The following is a 13,261-nucleotide window of genomic DNA, read 5'->3' as shown; positions in this document are numbered from 1 at the left end:
AGACAAAAAGAATTACTTTTAGCTCACCCAAATAGAAACATTAAGTAAGAGCTTAAATTCTTTAGAGAGGTTAAGTTTTGCATTACAGACACAATGATATTACTATAATTTAATCCAAATCCCAATTTGTTTACATGCAAATAGCTTTGAAATGTTGCCCATGATGTGTGTGTGAATGAATGGAAATGAGTTTGCGTGTGCTTCTGCTTTCCCCTGAGGAAGACTCACGCTGGACAAAGGACTTCCCTGGCGGTCCATTGTGAAGAAGGCCAGCGCAGGAAACGTGGGCTGATCCCTGATCCAGGAAGATCCCAGCAGCCACGGAGCAGGTAAGCCCAAACGCTACGGGATCAACCCGTGTTTGTGCATGCTTACTGGGAATACTTCATTCTGAGGATGGTACACAAATCCATCTATCTGGCAATGGAAGATAGAGGCTGCATCTTAGATTTTATATTCTTTTATTCTTTATTAAGTAATATTAACGCCATATATGTTACCCATGTATAGGTATGTATGAGCAGGAGAAACAGAGAGAGAGAGATGGGAAAGAGAGTGAGATTTTCTTTAGAGATTTGATTATTGCAAACTATTAATGGAAGCAAAACTTTCCAGGAATGTATTTAATAATAATTGTGCTTAGTATATTTGTTATGTAATAATGTGTAATATCTATTTTCATACAAATATACCATGAATTTAATACTATAACTATTGCAGTATCATATTAAGATAAATAAATGAAAAGCAAAAGAAAATAATAATAAAATTTGTCCAAGTTCACAAAATAAGTCATGAAGCCAGAATTCAAACAAAGTCTGACAATGAAACCAGAATTCTATAACTGCAATACTTAGCATTTTCTCTTTCCTGATCTTGAGGGAAAAAGAATGTAGCTATTGGTAACTGAATTTAAAATGCATAGGGATACAATATGGGAAGTGTGTGTATATATTTTGGCCTGGAAATGGTGAGGAAAGTCCTACAAGTGCTTCTAATATCCCCAAACCGTTCAATTTTTTGAGACATCATGCCCTGTATGATTGGACCTGACCACTTCACCTCTCCTGTAAGTTCGTAATTGCTATCTATTTCCTGGCTAAGCACCACTCAGGTTTTCATATATTTAGCTTTTGCACATACTTACCTGCCTCCTGACAAACCTGTATGCAGGACAAGAAGCAACATTTAGAAATGGACATGGAACAATGGACTTGTTCAAAATTGGGAAAGGAGCAGGACAAGGCTGTATATTTTCACTCTGCTTATTAAACTTACATGCAGAGTACATCATGAGAAATTCCAGGGTGGATGAATCACAAGCTGGGATCAAGGTTGCGAAGAGAAATATGAACAACCTCAGATATGCAGAAGAAGCTATTATGATGGCAGAAGGTGAAGAGGAAGTAAAGAGCTTTTTAATGAGGGTGAAAGAGGAGAGTGAAAAAGCTGGTTTAAAATTCAACATTCAAAATACATCCAGGCCCATCACCTCATGGCAAGTAGATGGGGAAAAAGTGGAAGAAGTGACAGATTTAAATTTCTTGGGCTCCAAAATCACTGTGGATGGTGACTGAAGCCACACAATTAAAAGATGCATGCTCCTTGGAAGAAAATCTCTGACAAACATAACAGCATATTAAAAAGCAGACACGTCACTTGGTCAGAAAATGTCCGTATAGTCAAAGCTATATTTTTTCCAGTAGTCATGTATGGACGGGACAGTCGGACCATAAAGAAGGTTGAGGGTCAAAGAATTGATGCTTTTGAACTGTGGTGCTGGAGAAGACTCTTGAGAGTCCCTCGGACTGCAAGGAGATCAAACCAGCCAGTCCTAAAGGAGATCAATCCTGACTGTTCACTGGAAGGACTAATGCTGAAACTGAAACTCCAATACTTAGTCCCCTGATCCAAAGCGCTGAGTCATTTGAAAAGACCCCGGTAGTGGAAAAGATTGAGGGTAAGAGGACAAGGGGGCAACAGAGGGTGAGATGGTTGGATGGCATCACTGACTCGATGGACGTGAGTTTGAACAAACTCCAGGAGATGGTGAAGGGCAGTGAAGCTCAGCGCGCTGCAGTTTGTGGAGTCTCAAAGAGTCAGACATGACTTAGCAACTCAACAACAACAAGCTTTTGCAAAGTATTAACACTACCATTTTTTCATATCTTTTTTTTTCCCCCTGGCTTAATCTCAGTCCCACAGAATTAGATACATCTTTCCAAATAAAAATTCTTCTACCATTAATCTTGAAAAGTGTGGAAGGGTGAAAATCACAAGCAGTCAGAGGCGCATTCTGTTGAATCAATGTCAGCATGCTCTGCTGACATGTTCATAATGTTTCTCGGGAATCTCATCTTCTTCTTTGTATTTCCTCTATCATTTATGATGTTATCTAAGACTTATTTTCTTTCAATAATTTCTCTTTGAATACTAAGCTGGCAAACTTTAAAAATACACTTTTTTTTTCTCGTTATGGAATCATCTTTTTCAAAACTTAACATGTTACAGGGAAGAAAAAATCTGACTACCTGTTGGATTTATTTTACCTTAACCTTTGCTACCTATGGCTTGTGTTCACTAAAAAGACAGTGTCTGCATATAATGGGCTTCCCTGGTGGCTCAGACTGTAAAGAACCCACCTGCAAATGCAGGCCATGCAGGAGACCCAGGTTCAGTCCCTGAGTTGGGAAGAGCCCCTGGGGAAGGGAACGGCAACCCACTCCAGTATCCATGCCTGGAGAATGCCTTAGGCAGAGGAGCCTGGTGGCCTTCAGTCCATGGGATTGCAGAGTTGGACATGCCTGAGAAACCAGCCAGCACAAATAGCACATAATGGGCTGCCGCGGGGAACACGCCCCCTGCCTGGGTGTTAAATCAAAGTGCTTTTGTGCAGGGAAGCATTCTGAGCCTGTCCACCTGAGCCAGAAATAGGAAATTAACGCATGCCCTCCCTGAGGCCGGCCATTCCAGGAGATATTTGGAAGATTAATCTTTGTACTTCACTTCCTTACCTCCTCCCCCTTTGTTGCTGTTGTTCAGTCACTAATTCATGTCCAATTCTTTGCCACCCCATGGACAGCAACACGCCAGGCTTCCCTGTCCTTCATTATCTCCCTGAGTTTGTGCAAACTACTCTTCAGAAGTAACTGGCATCCAGACCCTGATAATATGGTTACTTTCGGTTATCAGTCTGCCATCTTCTTGCTCTGCCAGTTGTCCAAATAAAGCAGTTATTCCTTGCATTAGCATCTGGTGTGTGTCCAATTTATTGCCTGTCGTGTGGCAAGTAGGGCTTCCCATACGGCACTAGTGCTGAAGAACCTGCCTGCCTGTGCGGGGGACATAAGGAACCCGCGTTCAGTTTTTGGGTTAGAAAGATCCCCTGGAGGAGGGCATGGCCCCTGTCCCTAAATTCACAAAGATTTAGACACTACTGAAGTGACTTAGTGCATAGGCAGGTGGTGAGTAGGGCAAGTTTGGACTCTGCAACACACTCTTTTTTTGGTTGTTTGTTTTGTTTTAATAAAATAGCATTGTTTGGGCAATTTACAGTTAGATCTGTAAGCTACTTTTCTTGATGCTGTTTCCATGGACTGAGGATGTCCACAGGCAGTTCAAAATGATCCCGCAACATATTTGGGACAGATATAATCATCCCTAAGTATCTCAAGGGAGATTGGTTCCAGGATAGCCCTTCCCACCACTCCCCAGGACGCTGAAATCCACATGCTCAACTCACCCCTACAAAATGGAATCGTGTATTATTATACAGACCCCATGGACTGCAGCCTGCTCGGCTCCTCTTTCCATGGAATTCTTTAAGCAAGAATATTGTAGTGGGTAGTCATTCCCTTCTCCAGGGGATCTTCCCAACCCAGGGATCGAACCCTGGTCTCCTACTTTGCAGGCAGATTCTTCACTGCATGAGCCTCCAGGGAAGCCCATTATTATAATCTATGCACATCCCAATATATATTTTGTCATCTCTAGGTTACATGTATCCTTATAATATTTAGCTACGTCATTACCACTCTAAATAGTGACATTAATCTCCTTGTTTACATTGCTCTTCTTGTTTACTGTGCAGAATATAAGAGTGAAAGATACATAGTAAGTTTAAATTGCTTGTTAGGTATGGAAAAGAGTCTTTATCCAGGAAATATATATAATATATGAAGGTGTTTGAGTGATTTACCACTTTATTTTGAAGTCTACTGTGATCAGGTTGTCCCTCTTTAAATAAGTACAAGTATGAGATTAGACTAAAAATAATTTCTGATCCAACATTTAGGGATGATAGATTATTTGATTAAATGGTTTCCATCTCCAACCATGGAGAATATGATTATAATAAAAAGAGCTAATAGGATATTTTGAGTTATATTAAAAAGAATATTAACTGTCCATAAATATCTTAAAAATAGATGACTACAAAATATACCAGTATTGGATAAAAGGAATATTTAAGAAGTATTTTTGGACTTCCTGGTGGCTCAGATGGTAAAGAATTTGCCTGAAATGCAGAAGACCCAGGTTTGAATCTGGATTGGGAAAATCCTTGGGAGAAGGGAATGGCTATCCACTCCAGTATTCTGGCCTGGAGAATCCCATGGACAGAGGAGGCTGTGGGCTACAGTCCACGGGGTCACAGAGAGTGGCGCAAAACTGAAAGACTAACATTTTCACTGTTTTCTCTTTCAGTCTTAGATAAATGGCCATTTATCCAATTTATCCATTTAAAATTTAAACGATTTTTAGTATAAGCTTTGTTCAATCACTTTTTGTAAAAATCATGACAACGGCAATGGGGTCTGTGTATTTTTCCATTTAGGTAACCTTCAGAGAGTTTGTTAAATAGAAAATGCTCAGAAATGATTTTCTGAAAGGAGTGTCAAAATACAGCCATAGATCAGTTCAATTCAACTGCTCAGTCATGTCCGACTCCTGACACCATGGACTACAACATGACAGGCTTACTGGTTCAACAACAACTCCTGGAGATTGCTCAAACTCAAGTCCATCAAGTCAGTGATAGCATCCATCCATCTCATCTGCTGTCATCCACTTCTCCTCCTCCCTTCAATATTTCCCAGCATCGGGGTCTTTTCCAGTGAGTCAGTTCTTCACATTAGGTTGCCAAAGTATTGGAGGTTCAGTTTCAGCATCAGTCTTTGCAATGGATATTCAGGACTGATCTCCTTTAGGATGGACTGGTTGGATCTCCTTGCAGTCCAAGAGATTCTCAAGAGTCTTCTCCAACACCACAGTTCAAAAGCATCATTTCTTCTGCACTCAGGTTTCTTTATGGTTCAACTCTCACATCCATACATGACTACTGGAAAAACCATAGCTTTGACAAGACAGACCTTTGCTGGCAAACTAATATCTGCTTTTTAATATGCTGTCTAGGTTGGTCATAGTTTTTCTTCCAAGGAATACTCATAATTATTAGTAATCAAAATAAAGTGTCCATAAATAACAAGCATAAATTAATAAACAATCAATACTTGTATTTAAAATTTGTTTCCTTTTTATTATCCCAGAAGTTTGTGTCTAATATTGACCAAGAACAGAGAAAATGCTCAATTTCAAGGATGTGGCAGTTTATTCTTTTGGGACTAAGCAGTCATCAGGAATGGCAAGTTCTCGTCATCATTTGCCTGCTGGTCTACATGATCACCATGTGGGTAGTATCGGCATGATCCTGTTAATTAAGTTTGGCCCCAACTCAGCAGCCCCATGTACTTTTTTCTGAGTCATTGGTGTTTTGTTGACATGTGGTTTTCTTCCAATGTCACCCCTAAGATGCTGGAAAATCTGTTATCCGAAACAAAAACACTTTCCTATGCTGATTGTTTGGTACAGTTTTTCTTCTCCATTGCTCCTGTCCATGTAGAAAATTTTATTCTTGTTGTGATGGCCTTTGACAGATATATATAGCCATTGGGAAACCTTTGCTCCATGGAAGCAAAATGTCAAGGATTGTCTGTATCTGACAGATTATTTTCCCTTATGTATATGGTTTTCTGACTAGTCTGGCAACAATATTATGGGCCTATGGCTTGTCCTTCTGTGGGAAGATTGAGATCAACCACTTCTACTGTGCAGAACCACCCCTCATCAAAAAGGCCTGTGCTGGAACTTTTGTTATATACATATATATAGAAATATTATATGTATATAATCTTTATTATATACAATAGTTTGAATATAAAATGATTATTTGTGCCTACATTAATCTCACCTATTCTCTGGCTATAGTAGTCATATCTTATCCATTCATCCTCATTGCCATTCTACAGATACATTTAGCAGAAGGGAGGCACAAGGTCTGTCTAGTCAAGGCTATGGTTTTTCCAATAGCCATGTATGGATGTGAGAGTTGGACTATAAAGAAAGCTGAGCATTGAAGAATTGATGCTTTTGAACTGTGGTGTTGGAGAAGACTCTTGAGAGTCCCTTGGATTGCAAGGAGATCCAATCAGTCCATCCTAAAGGAGATCAGTCCTGAATAGTCATTGGAAGGACTGATGCTGAAGCTGAAATTCCAATACTTCGGCCACCTGAAGCGAAGAGCTGACTCCTTGGAAAAGATCCTGATGGTGGGAAATATTGAGGGCAGGAGGAGAAGGCGATGACAGAGGATGAGATGGTTGGATGGCATCACCGACTCAATGGACATGGGTTTGGGCCGACTCCAGGTGTTGGTGATGGACAGGGAGGCCTGCCGTGCTTTAGTTCATGGGGTAGCAAAGGGTCAGACACGACTGAGAGACTGAACTGAACTGACTGAAAAAGAGTGAATGAAAAATATACAAATGAGATAATTTAGGGGATGGAGTGAGACAAAAACGGAGCATGCTGATAAACACAGAAATAAGAAGAGGCGGGATGCACACAGAATGGTCAAAGATCTCTCTGAGGATGTGACTTTTCAGTTACGGGCAAGTAGCCAGCTATGTAAAACATTGAGGACAAAGAGAACAAAAATACAAAACTTACAAGAGGAACTATTTTAAAAAGTGTATAAACTCTGTGATTGTATCATGGCTCCCTCCAACTAGTAGCAACTCACAATTTGGAAGTTGATTAATCACTGTGAACTATTTTCCTACCCCTGAAATTATTCATATGGGAATCAAATACACCGTAGAGAAAATGATTTGGGCATATAACCTAGGCACTGATATTTCAGTTCTGGTCTGGGTTCACCTGTACCCCCTATATTTTCATGATCGTAGATCATCATTGTCTGATGACTCTCAGTCTAGCATTACTTTTATTAGAACTCTATGAGGTTAACATCAGTGTAATGATTTAGCAAAAATAAGTGTCTAATACTTGTAGTACATGAATGCAATTGTCTGTTTTCGAGTTAAGAAACTAATAAATATTGCAATACTTACCTATAAGGGCTATTAAAGAAAATAAATGTGATTATATAGTCTTACGTTAGACTTTGTGCAAAGTCTACATTGATTTTTATATTATTTGAACTAGAATATTGATAAACATGACTCAAAATTTTCAAGAATAAAATAAATCCATTCATTTCTTTTAATTTTTCCATAGGCAATGCAGACTGGGTCTAAGTGAAGGCAATGCCAAATTTCACAGATGTGACAGAATTTATCCTTCTGTGGTTGAGCAGTCATCAGGAGCTCCATTTCTCTTTTTTGTGGTGTTTCTAGTAGTTTACATGATCACTCTGATGGGGAACATCGGTATGATTATTTTGATCAGCAGCAGCCCCAGCTTCAGAGCCCCATGTACTTTTTCTTGAGCCATCTGTCTTCTGTGGCTGTGTGGTTCTCTTTCAGCGTCACTCCAAGGATGCTGGAAAACTTGCTATCAGAGACAAACCCACTTCCTATGTGGGGTGTCTGGTGCAGGGTCACTTCTTCAGAGCCCTTGTCCACGCGGGAGCATGTATCTTGGCTGTGATGGCCTTTGATCACTACACGGCATCTGCAACCCTCCGCTTTACGGCAGCACAGTGTCCAGGGCCGTCTGCGCTGGTCCCATCTCCGCGCCCTGCGTCTGTGGCTTCTGTGAGCCTGATCTGCACTCCGTGGACACGTGGCCTGCGCTTCTGCGGAAACTTTGACATCAGCCACGGCTCCTGTGCTGGCGCTTCTCTTATCTGAGGAGGCGTCCACACTGAAGAGCACACCGTGACTGTGGTTGCTGGGATGGAGTTCTCACGTTCCCTCTCCGTGTTCTCACTCCCTAGCCCGCATCGCAGCGGTCATGCCGCGCGCGCGCCCTGCCGATGACAGGAGGAAGGCGCTCTCCCCTGCGGGTCCCGCTGACCGATGCTACCAGGATGCGCGGACTCCCGTCTTCATCCGTCTCGGGAGGCCCGCTGAGGGGTCTGTGGAGCAGGGGCAGCTGGTGGCCGTGTTCTACACCACAGTGACTCCCGTGCCGAATCCCGTGATCCACGGTTTGAGGAGCAAAGATGAGAAAGAGGCGGCCAACAAGGCAATCGTCAAGGCAGACTCGAGGCAGCGCACCCGCAGGACACAGCTCCGTGTGTGCCGCTTCCTGTTACAAATGCCCAGGCGTGTAGACTCCCTGTTTAAAGTAGGCTGTGCACAGGCAACCCTGACAGATACGAAGAGGTCCAGCCTAGCACAGCGACGGTTTACCCCGTGAGTGCACGCTCAGGACTAAGCCTCCTTTATCCACATGTGGGAACATACCAACACCGACCTATTGCTGTTACCTATTCATTGTTAGTCACAGGGAATGCAAATTTGTGCCAAGTGTAGTCATCATAACTGATAAAGACATGTGGATAAGCACATGTTAACTTGGAGGTATCTTAGTAAGAGCTGAACATGATTTCTTAGGATATTTTCTATATATAATTGCCTTTCACTTGTTTCATAAGTAATATATAATTTCATGAGAAAACAATAAGACTTCATCACTTTTCTATGAATATAACAGTTGATGGATTCTAATTTACCAAAAATAGCTTTCAATAACATTCATACATGCATGGACTTTTGAAAGCAAAAATGTATTCAGAATCTTCAACTTGTGTCGTGAATCAATCAGAAGGTTAATTCTCAGTATCTATTGCTCTATAATTAACACTATTTGTGTTTCAAACAATCTTTTGACTCACCGTAATTCTTCTCTTTGGTTTGAATTTTGGCTAGTTATTTTTCTCTTTATTAATTTAAATAGGTGAAATATTTATGACTAAAGCCTATCCTGTCCTTCTCATAGTTTAAAAAGATGAAGCAATATGGATTTTTGTCATTTAAAATCTGACTTTTGATCAGAAGAATGTCCTGTTAAACCTTTGATTGCTATGATAAAGCTATTGTTTGATTCCAAATTCTTGTCACTAACATTACACTCTTAAGTCTGTGTTTAGCTGCTTAAGTCAAGTTTTAATAACTAGAGTGGGTCAACCAGATAAGAATCTCTGTAAAACTGAATGCCATTGCACTAGACATGTGTTAAAATGTGATCAGCACAGCTCAAACTGGTATCCATTGGGATCTGATTACAAGTTTACTATTCAATTTATATTGATTGGTGTCCACTTAATCTACTTTCATTCCTATTATAAGTAGAATACATTTTTTGTCCTTGTTGACTCTTGCTAATAATACCAGCATAAAAGCAAATCAGAAGCAGAAGTTATTTCTCATGAATGAGTTTATTCTTGTTTAAGGGCTAATTCAATTAAAAGGGGTACACAATTGAACATGTGTAGAAAGACTCTGAGAAGTAGCATTTACTTGTGGTAATATCACTGGAAAGATGGATTCATTTAAGCACAGAAAGTATTGTTACTCTAATTTACGAATTACCCACAAGCCACATTCCCTAAGATTGGTTCTGAGAAAAGGCAGATGGTGGGAGGAAAGTTCTTTTTCATAACTTTAGGTTCTGAGAAAGAAGAAAGAGTACTGTTTGATTAGTATTGGAAACTACATTAACAAAGTTTTTGTTTGTTTGTTTGTATGTTTATGTTTGCAAATCACCCAAGTTTGCTTCTAACAAGTTGGTGTCAAGTATGAAATGATAGGCTGCTCAAGAAGCAATCATATTGACAGAGATCATTATAACTTGACCCTTTAAGATCACATTTTCTGTGATCCTTATGGCAGACATATTCCTCAGTGTCCACTACTTTATATTTTATTTTATGAGTAAAACATTTGCCCTCCAGCTGTTAACCACCATTCCCATTGTCCCTTGTCAGTGAGATACATAATGTTGTCCAGTCTTGGCAACGAGCCATCAGTAGAAAGCGATGCCTAAAACCTAAAGATCATCTTCTGTACATTAAAGTGGACTTTTTTCTCTTCCTTGCCACTTGAAAATGTTGCCACTGAAATGATCACTTTTTAGACAAAGATGGAAACCACATGTCGAGGGTCTAGTTGCCTTTCCCAAACCCCTTAACTCATACTGCTGCCTGAATAAAGGAATAAATTATTAAGTCACTGCATCTTGGGAGTTCACTTAGCTATAATGCTATACTTGCTCTTATAATACTTTCCATAAACACATCCTCGGCATGTCACCTCTGCATCTTACCACTCAATAGGATGACTTTTACCTGAGAATGATCAAGTCTCTTCAGAAACTATTCTGGTATTGAGAGAAGGGCGTCTTGTCTTCTGTCTTAACCAGAAGGAGAAAAGCTCAACCTTCAGATCTATCTCAGATATTAGGTTATATATCCTTTGTCCTAACTACGTGATGAGTCCTTGGACTTGTTATGACCTTTAAGACTCCAGTTGTCACCTTAACTGGTTTTGGACCCCTTTTGACCCATCATCTAGGCCATTTCACTAGCCATTTTAGGTACTTACAGGTCTCTTTCTTAAAGTTAGGAAACCTCAGCTATTTTTTTTTTCTGCCCTGTGCTTACAAGTGTAGATAAGATGTGTTTTCACCAGACATTTGAGCCAGCACATCTTTAACTGTTCTTACTTATTAGTGGGGCTTCCCCAATGGCTCAGCAGCAAAGAATCATCTGCAATGCAAGAGTCATAGTTTCAGTCCCTGGGGGAACATCCCCTGGAGAAGGAAATGGCAACCCACTCCAGTATTCTTGCCTGGAAAATCCCATGGACAGAGGTGCCTGGTGGGTTATAGTACATAGGGTCACACAAAGTCTAATACAACTGAGCATGCACACACTTACATGCACTTAGTATGAGTGAAATTGTTCCCCCAAAAGATGTGTTAAGTTCCTAACCTGAAGATCCTCAGAGTTTGATTTAGGGTCATTGAGTTATAGGGTCGTTGAAGATACAGTTGTTAATATGAAGTCACACTGAAGTAAGGTGGACCGTTAATCCAGTGTGGGTGAAGTCCTTACAAGAATGAGGAAATGTGGACGCAGATGTAGAGGGAAGAAGACCATGTGAAGACAGCAGAGACTGGAGTGATGTTTACAAGCCAAGGAATGCCTGGGGCCACGAGCGGCTGGAACAGACAAGGATGGAACCTCCCCTAGAGCTTCACAGAGAGCGTGGTTCCACCAGTACCCTGACTTCAGACTTGTAGGCTCCAGAAATGCAAGAATATAATGTTTGTTGTTCTAAGTCAACGAGTGTGTGGTATTTGTTAACGCAGACTGATGAAACTAATATGTTTCTTTACTGTGTTGTCTCAGTGTTAGAACTTTCGTTTTACTTTAGTCTTTTTTAACCTCCCAGCCAATCATCTTTCTGCTCTGGGAGCTCTTCAATTGTATCTGACTGTCTTTGGTAAACATGTGGTTTTGCAGCAACCTCCCCTGAATCCAGTGTGCTACCCAGAAGGGGCACCAGCTTCCTTTTGAAAGTTTCACTAACCTTTAAACCCTTCCCACACTGCCAGTCTCAGTTTCAGCCCTTACTCTGCAGTTTGCTATATAAACTCGATGCTGTGCTTTTAACTATTTAAATTATACTTTGGGAATTATTTAAAAAGTTAGCAATGACTAAGATATTCTCTTTTCTTGAGTTTTATCTTTGGCAATTGACAGTCATGATTTCCAAGATTGATTTTTCTGCAACTGTGCTCCCTGATTCTGAAAGAAGTTGAATTAAGAGTTTGAAAATCAGGATTGTAACTCATTGCTTCTCTTCAGAATTTGTACAATGTACAGCCATTTAGAACACCTTGTTGCTGCTTTAGTAATGGCATATATTAAAAGCATATATTAAAATAGAGGCATATTTAAAATAAAGTTTAATATAAATAGCATAGCAATTTTGACGTCTTCACATAAATCTGAAATCTAATTTAACAATGAAACATGTACTAAGATAACTTGGATAAAATAAGCTAAAATGTTTCTGAATAACTTATACAATCATTGTTTATTCACCAGTATTTTCCAAAATAGCAGACTGTTCAGCATATTCAGGAGTGTTTTTGATTTTGCCCTACAAGAATAGCTCACAATATCACCCACATGGTAGACACCAAACATTTGAATCTGAATTTAGAAAAAAAGTACATTCCAGTTGACGGTTTAAGTGGGTCTTAGATTGCATCACTTTTCAACCATCCCAACATAAAACTATACTCCGGACATCTGACAGCAACCACATCTATAACTTGATTTTAAACTACTGCTTCCTGTCCCCTCAACCCTTGGTAATTTCTTCAAATTCCTAAAAGATAAAAGGATCTTAAGCTTTGCTGAGGGAATATAGGGTTATGTCTTCATTTTTGTTTTGATACAGAAAAAGAGAGTATGACTTTCCAAAGGCTGACCCTGATTCCCAGATCTGCGTGGTGAAAAATTATATCTTTTTAAACAAAATGAGATCCATGGAATTACAGAGAGTGACCAACAGTGAATCTAGTGGGAGTCAGATGCAGAGAAGAATGATTTTTAGCAGACAGGATGCAGTTGAGGAATGGCTACTGCAGGAATGATGAGGGGATGGACGAGAAATTTACTTTACCACTTCCCTTTTTCTGTCTCCACAATGTATAAAATAGAAACATCTTTGAAAGCAGTGGCTAAATCTGATTATCAGTTAAATAGAAACTCTCCAGATCAAAACTGTCAAGTGTCACATATGCAAATAGTAACAATTTGTTAAAACTGTGCATTATAATCTTTTAAACCTTTCATCTTACTTATAAATTATGTGAAAAATAGAACACATGTGCAAAGTCATTTTGCTCATATAAAAATGGTGAAAATAAAATTAACTTATCAAAGATAATAAAAACAACATATCTGCATGTGGTGTAGTTCCAAGACAGTCAATGTTGCGAG

The sequence above is a fragment of the Muntiacus reevesi genome, chromosome 9, assembly GCF_963930625.1.
Source record: "Muntiacus reevesi chromosome 9, mMunRee1.1, whole genome shotgun sequence".
Classification (NCBI taxonomy): domain Eukaryota; kingdom Metazoa; phylum Chordata; class Mammalia; order Artiodactyla; family Cervidae; genus Muntiacus; species Muntiacus reevesi.
The sequence above is the reverse complement of the archived record's forward strand: the minus strand, read 5'-3'. Positions refer to the sequence as shown.